Source organism: Tiliqua scincoides, chromosome 4, assembly GCF_035046505.1.
Source record: "Tiliqua scincoides isolate rTilSci1 chromosome 4, rTilSci1.hap2, whole genome shotgun sequence".
Taxonomy (NCBI): domain Eukaryota; kingdom Metazoa; phylum Chordata; class Lepidosauria; order Squamata; family Scincidae; genus Tiliqua; species Tiliqua scincoides.
In genome coordinates this window covers 210,509,587-210,516,971 of record NC_089824.1, presented here as the reverse complement: position 1 = coordinate 210,516,971, position 7,385 = coordinate 210,509,587, and positions in this window count along the sequence as shown.

Genomic DNA, 7,385 nt, shown 5'->3' with positions numbered 1-7,385 from the left:
GATCTGTCACAGACAACTCAAAACTCATTAGCCTATATATGAAGTTTTGATTTTTGCCCCAGTGTGCATTACTTTACACTTATTTACGTTGAAACGACCCATTGTTACCAATGCAGTATTAAAAACTGAACTCTCACGTGGCCGGTACAGGCAAACAAATGGGATCACAAATATTGTAGCATGCACATTTCCTTAATTTTTTGAGTTTTGCCATATCAGAAGCAACAATTTATAAGCCATAAAAATTCCTTTAAGTTAAAATTTTATGATTACAATAAGGATGTGGATGTTACATTGGAATGAGGAAAGCACCTGTGATTATGCATTCACTTTTTCCACTGCTAGTATAATGTCCCAAGAGGGCTGAAATCCATCTCCCCTGTGCCAAGATGAGCAAGCACCAGATGTCGCACATCTCAACCCAGGGAGATTCATAACATGTTTTGCATTTAGAAGGTCTCGGGTTTAATCCATCACATTTCCAATAAAACTGGATCTCCAGTAACAGGCCCAGGAAAGAGTTCCGCTCAGACAGAAAACAGCTGCTAGTTGGAGCAGATATTAGCTAGGTGGGGGACCCATGGTCGGGGTCCTTCCACATGGTCCTTCCACATAAGGAAGTTCCCCTTAGATCCTTCTCCTTTCAGGGGTTGTGCTGGAAGTATGAGAAGCCAATGCAAAAGTCGCTTGTATTTGTGCTTTCCCCACTTCAACATAATATCCGTAGCTCCTTGTAGCTTCCATGCTGGCAAATCCTTTTCTTGGGATAACTTGAACAAATGGCACTATCGAAAATCTGATAGCCAATCAATCCTGAAACTTGCTGATATCTTCTGTTTCAATCACCCATTAAACAGAACCTTCAAAACAAGCAAATTTTATTTTTATTATTTTTCACATTTTTTATAGTCACCTTTCCTCCAAGGAGCCCAGGACAGTGTACATAGTTCCTCCCTTTGTCCTCACAACAGCCCTGAGAGGTGGTGAGTGGCCCAAGGTCACCCAGGAAGTTTCATAGCTAGGAACAGAGGTCATCAGTATGTCCCCTGTTTTTCTGTACAGGCCTGCCTGATCTCCAGCAGAAATCATGGACTGACTTTCATGTCTTTTTTCAGTTTTACTGGTGTGAGATGCCACAGAGCTGGTAGTTTAAAATAATTACTTGCAAATTGGCACAGCAAAAATACTTGGCTCCGGTTTCCCAAATGAACTCCTACACTTTTGCTGGGATTTCCTGACCAAGATGGTTCCAACATTTCTCTGAATGAGAAAGAGAGCTTGCCCCATCTTCTGCTTCACACAACATCCACACATTTTTCTTCCAAGTTGTAGCAATTTAGCTGCTGCCAATAACTGGATCTCAAATTTAGTTAAAGGCCTAACACTTTACACAAAGTGATAAGTGTACGTTTTTAACTATTGGATTAGGTAATTTTTTTCTTGCTTTCTTTTTTCCGTAGCAAGGGGCCCAGCCCATCTGGTGTTTAGCACCTGGAACTCTTGTTGACTTCAATGAGAGAATTAAGCACATTGTAATTAGTTATCTCTTGGAAATCAATATGAATTGAAAGAAGCTGGGAGCTGAATTTGGTTGTGTGCCTTCTCCCCTCCCCCCCACGCGAACAGTGGAACAGTGGTGGTGATGATGATGAAGCTGTAACTTCATCACAGCTTATGCTGGGCTAGTTATAGTTTGTAGTTCGGGATCTAGCCAAGATCCTGGGAATCACAAATATATCTTCATACATTTTTGCAAAGATATCTCTGCCATTCCCAGGATCTTGAAATGCAGGATTCCCAGAATCCTGAATTGCAGACTATAACCAGCCCATCATCATCATCACCAATAATAATAGTAATAGGAATAATTAATAATAATAATAGTAAATAACAGCAACAGTATTTATATACCATTTTTGCGATATATAAATTGGTATCTATATAAACCAATTATTATTGGTTTGACAGGGCTATGTGCGAATAGAGGGATGAGGGCCAATGTATTTATTGTCAGATTCTCTACTTCCTCTCCTTTTTCTTCCCTCCTCAAGGGTCTGCTGGTCTGAACTCTCAGTACGACTCCCCTTATGGTGTTTCCTTTACGAAGGAAGGTGAAGTTATTTTGGGTGATGAGAAGACAGGAATGACTTGCGAGATGATCTTCAACTTGATGGACAAATAGCTGGGAGGATGCCTCTTATTTCTGCTTGCAGAGCAGCAGTTTTGGTAATATAGAGGCATTGAGCCTAGTTGGTGTTCATGATGCGTTGCTGCATAATATTCAGCATGGGTTGAAGGCTGCTAAAGCTGCCTGCATTTTGGCCAATCCCTGCCACTGCCGTGAAAGGAAATCTAGTTTTCAGAATAGGTTCATGCAAGTAAACAGAATCGCTTCCAATGACTGCGGCTGTCTTGCCTTGGGCAAATCAGTCCTGAATGAAAGGTTTGATTGCTGTTTGCTTGGCACAGTTTTCAGTGTTGAAGTGTAGTTAAAAATAATTGGGCTTCAATTGTTTATTCTTCAGTTGCATTGACCCAGATCTCTCAAGTAGCCATGACTGGAGTGGAGAGTTATTTTCAGAGTGTTGAAGATGATATTGAAATATTGTTTCCAGAGCAATCCTGAAGTGCTGCTGGGCCAGTGCACTCTTGAGCAGGCACACTGGCACATGGATGTGTGCTGGCCTCCCCTGCTTGATCCATCCCTGAACACGGTGAGTTTATGCTGGCAAAAGCAAGCTGGCGCAGGAGGGTGGGAGAGGGTGGCCAGAGGATGGAATGGAGGCAGGGATGAGGCATTTTGGTGCAGGAGAGTGTGCTCTAGGAGGCAGATCGGGCCCGGGAAGTGGGACAAGATCAGCCACAGCAGCACAGTGTAGGTATGGAAGTGATAACAAGGAATGTACTGTCTTCTCCTTCTCTCTAATTCTTTATCCTGTTGTCACATCTGCTGCTGTTGCCTAAAGTCTTAACCATTCAAGCTGGCTTTCTTTCTCCTGCCTCTACAGAACTTACTGACAGTTCACTTTGAAAGAGTTTATGCAAGTGGTTTTTTTACATGGAAATATCACCTCAAAGCAACATTTCCCAGTAATTCTTTTGTGATTAAATATTCCTGTCAATGCAGCTCTTTATCCAGCACCTGTGCTGCTTAATTTATGGAGCATGACATCCATTTTTGACAGACCCCTTTACCTGAATGTGGAAGATACTTTTGGTGAACATTCACTCTTTCCCCAAAAGGTGATCAGTACTGTCGATCATTTGTTAAGCAGTGGAAATGCTTGCATGCAACAAATGCAGTAACAAGTAAAATTCTGAATAGGGGCTGAATTGGGTTTTAATTCCTTAAAAAAAATCATAACTATTTCAAAATCACTGAGATGTCACCAGAATGAATAAAAATGGTTATACTGTGTGTTTCGTTTTATTGTAAGGTGCTGTGTGGTATACCATGCATATTTTGTGACAGTTTCTCTGTTTTTAGTGTTCACTTGTCTTGAAAAGCCAACACATTGATCTTGTTCATGCTGAAAGCCGGAATTGTATAAGAATGTAACACCACAACAGTTTTGAAGCAAACAATGTGAAGTGTTATTGGCATGTTAGGGTTTGTTACTGTGGAAATTGGATTGCTTTCTGTTGAAATAAATGTTTTGTGAACTACACTGTCTTTCAGCTGATCTTTTCAATAGTTGCATGCCTGGCTTTCAGAAACCAGATTCTCTGAATTAAAATCAAGATAAAAGTAAAATACTGTGTATCCTGTACTGAGTCAGAGCCACCCAAGATCTCCTTACACCTGAGGTAGCAGACCAAATGCTGCCCCTCCTATTAGCCTACCGTATGCCAGCCTCTGTTCATCACACTCTGCAGTGCTCTATCTCTGATGTCTCCTCCCCTCCACATTTCCTCTTCCTGTCTGTTCCACTCTTCCTTTTCCAATCCAGAGAGTGGAAAAGGGAAAAGGTGAAGTGGAAGCAAGCAGGGAGACAGAAACGGGTGCTCCAGCAAACTGCTGCCTGAAGATACTGTTTCAGCTGGCCTCATGGATGGGTTGGCCCAGATCATAGGAATTTGGGAGACAATGTATAAGAACATGAGAACATAAGAAGAGCCCCACTGGATCAGGCCAAAGGCCCATCTAGTCCAACTTCCTGTATCTCACAATGGCCCACCAAATGCTCCATGGAGCACACAAGACAACAGTCACAATCTGCGTCCTGGTGCCCTCCCCTGCATCTGGCAATCAGAGGCAGCCTGCCTCTAAAAGCAAGAGCTTGCACATACCTACTATGACTTGTAACCAGTAATGAACTTTTCCTCCAGAAATTTGTCCAATCCCCTCTTAAAGGCATCCAGGCAAGATGCCATCACTACTTCCTGTGGCAAAGAGTTCCACAAACTAATTACATGCTGGGTAAAGAAATATTTTCTTCTGTCTGTCCTAACTTCAGTATGAAATCTGAACAGGTAGAGGGTGCACTCTGGTGGAAGGTGAGCACCTGCTTTGCATGCAGAAAGTCCTAGGTTCAATTGCCGACACATCTCCAGGTAGGTTTGGGGAATGTCCCTGCCTAAAACCCTAGGGAGGCCATTATGAGTCACTGAGCTAGAGGGACAAGTAATATCGAGCAGAGTCATATGTTCAGACCAAGAAACAGATTTGCTGCCGACTTTTCCTGGTAACACTGACCATGACATGACGTGATATAACATGCATTGTGTGTTGGCATCCTTCAGTCTCGGAAGACTATGGTATTGCGCTCTGAATGGTGGCTCTGGAACAGAGTGTCCTCTCCAGTGCGCGAAGCCTGGGCAAAGTAGGTATGGAGGATAGGCTGTTACCCATGCAGCAAATCCCCCCTCTCCACGTTGCTGAAATGGTCCAATGGAAAGGCAGAGGCCAATACGGTTGGTTCCAGCGGCGTCGCAGGAGCTGCCAGAACGTGACTGTGTTCAGCCGTGAACTGCCTCAGGGACTCTGGCTCCGGATTTTGCCTCGAGGTTGACTCCGGAAGCCTTTTCCATAACTGGATGTAGCCACAAGGCAGTGGAGGTTTGGGATCAGAGTTTTCCTTCTCTCAGATGAGCTGCCTTCCCAGGCTGACGAGTCCCATCTACCCGGTGGCTGTTTAGTCGCCTCTTATGACAAGTACAGCCAAACTGAGGGCCTATTCTTATCCCCAGCCCCCAGGGGAAGGCTGACGTTATATATGACGTGATATAACATGCATTATTGCACTAGAAATTACTGGGAAGAAGGGAAAATGAGAGAAAGGGCTGTGATAGCTCCATATCTCTGGCAGAAACTTCTAATTCCACCCTAAATCAAAAATACAGTGGACCTGCAGTATCTGTGGGTCCAGCATCTGCGGATTTGACTCGCCATGGGTGCCAGCAGATATCAGGGTCCAAATTTAAAGCCTCTTTTAAAAAGTGCCAAAATCCGTTTTATCCTTTTCATGGCCAAACTGCATGGTTTCCAAGACAGTAGAGCTCCTTCTAGGACTGAAAGACCCACTTCGGGGTCACGGTGAGACTCCTTTGTTTTCCCAGGCTCAGTCCAGAATGCACTGAAGGCTGGAACCCCCGTGGATACCGGGGTCTAACTAGTTCTGTGAAACTCCAACCGTCCAGAGCCCAACTGTCTGTCACTCCCAGTAGCCCACCCCAAAATTGTTTGGGAGCAGACTCCTGTACCAGCTGGCCCCTGAGTCACACCTGACTTGGAGGTGGCGAGGCCAAGACAGGTTAAGGAAGCTGCTTGGGGACAACTCAAGTGACTTGGCAGTAATGGAAGTAGCAATAGAATCACCAAGATGGTAGTGTGTGTGACAACCCCATTGCTAGTTCTGCACAAGATGGCACCTTCTGGGATTTGATCATCCAGTACCACCTTGGTTCCAAAGGTGCTGGACTCTTGGTGTTTTACTATAGTTGGTTACCAGGCAAGGGACTGAATTCTTTTTGGAATTAAACGATAGCTCACAATTCAGGCCATCGTTTGCAGCTGGTATGAAACAAAATCACTGTTTTGAATATGGCTCTGACAACCTTCCACTCAGGGAGGGGGAACCCCAAATATAAAATCCCTGCTATCTATCTATTATCCACTAGATGGCGATATACTTTCACTTGTGTATTCACAGGGTTGGAAATGTTCAGGTGGGGAAACATTTGTTGGCATGAGAAACAGACCAAGAATAGGTAAGGTGATATTGCCTAGCAGACCACTGCTGATGATTTTAGTTACCGTATGCATTTATTAGTGACTTTTTCACCAGAATCAGCTCTCCAAGTGAATTGCAACAACAAATATGAAAATGTACACGTATGGTGCATTAATAAACGAGCATTTATTTATTTTAGCAAGATATTTCTGGTTGGGCAAATGTGTGTTGAGAGAGGCAATCATTAAGGCACTCTGATTCTTGCTGTGTAGGGCTTTAAAGATTATGACCCATGCCTTGCATCACACTCAGAAGCACGCTGGCAATCAAAATAGCTGTGTCAACACAGGTGTTGCATGATCATAGGACCCCACGCTGTCTGCATCTGGGCAGTACAGTGGGAGTCTCCTTATCTGTGGGTTTGGCATCCATAGATTTGAATATCTGTGGATGCTGAAGCCACAGCTCGAAGGCCTCAGAGGACCTCCCAGATGTGATCAGAAGTGCCAGATGCAAGGGAGGGCACCAGGATGAGGCCTCTTGTTATCTGGTGTGCTCCCTGGGGCATTTGGTGGGCCGCTGTGAGAGACAGGAAGCTGGACTAGATGGGCCTATGGCCTGATCCAGTGGGGCTGTTCTTATGTTCATATGTCTTCTGAGACATGGGTAGGCTACATGCAGCCTCCCTTCACCTCTTCCTGGATGCGACTGGATAGCACATGCAGTTTGATGGCATGCCCTCGCCCCACAAATTTCATTATCCACAGAATTCAATATCCATGAGGGCAGGGTAACCAGAGACAATGGGTGACAGAGTACCTATATCTTTAACCATTGTATAGAAGAGGGAATGTTGGCAGGTGCAGCTCAACATGGAAGGGTTTAAAAAGCTGCACCTCCCAAGATTCTCTCTTCTATACAATGGCTAAAGGCATAGGCATTCTATCCTTCATTTTATCTGGTCACCCTGCATGGGGGTCCTGGAATGCATCCCCCATGGATATCAAGGGCCTGGATGGCCCATGGATATCAATACATGGATATGTATTGCCCTTCAGCAGCCTTCAGTGCAGGACCAGAGTCATCCTCTGGAGCTACTGAGAGCCCACTGCCAACCCCTGACCTGTGGCAGCTATGCAAGTTCTTTCTTGGTCACATTATTCTATTGTTGCTTCCTCTGTACTGCATGCTACATCATGTAGCTTGATTTAT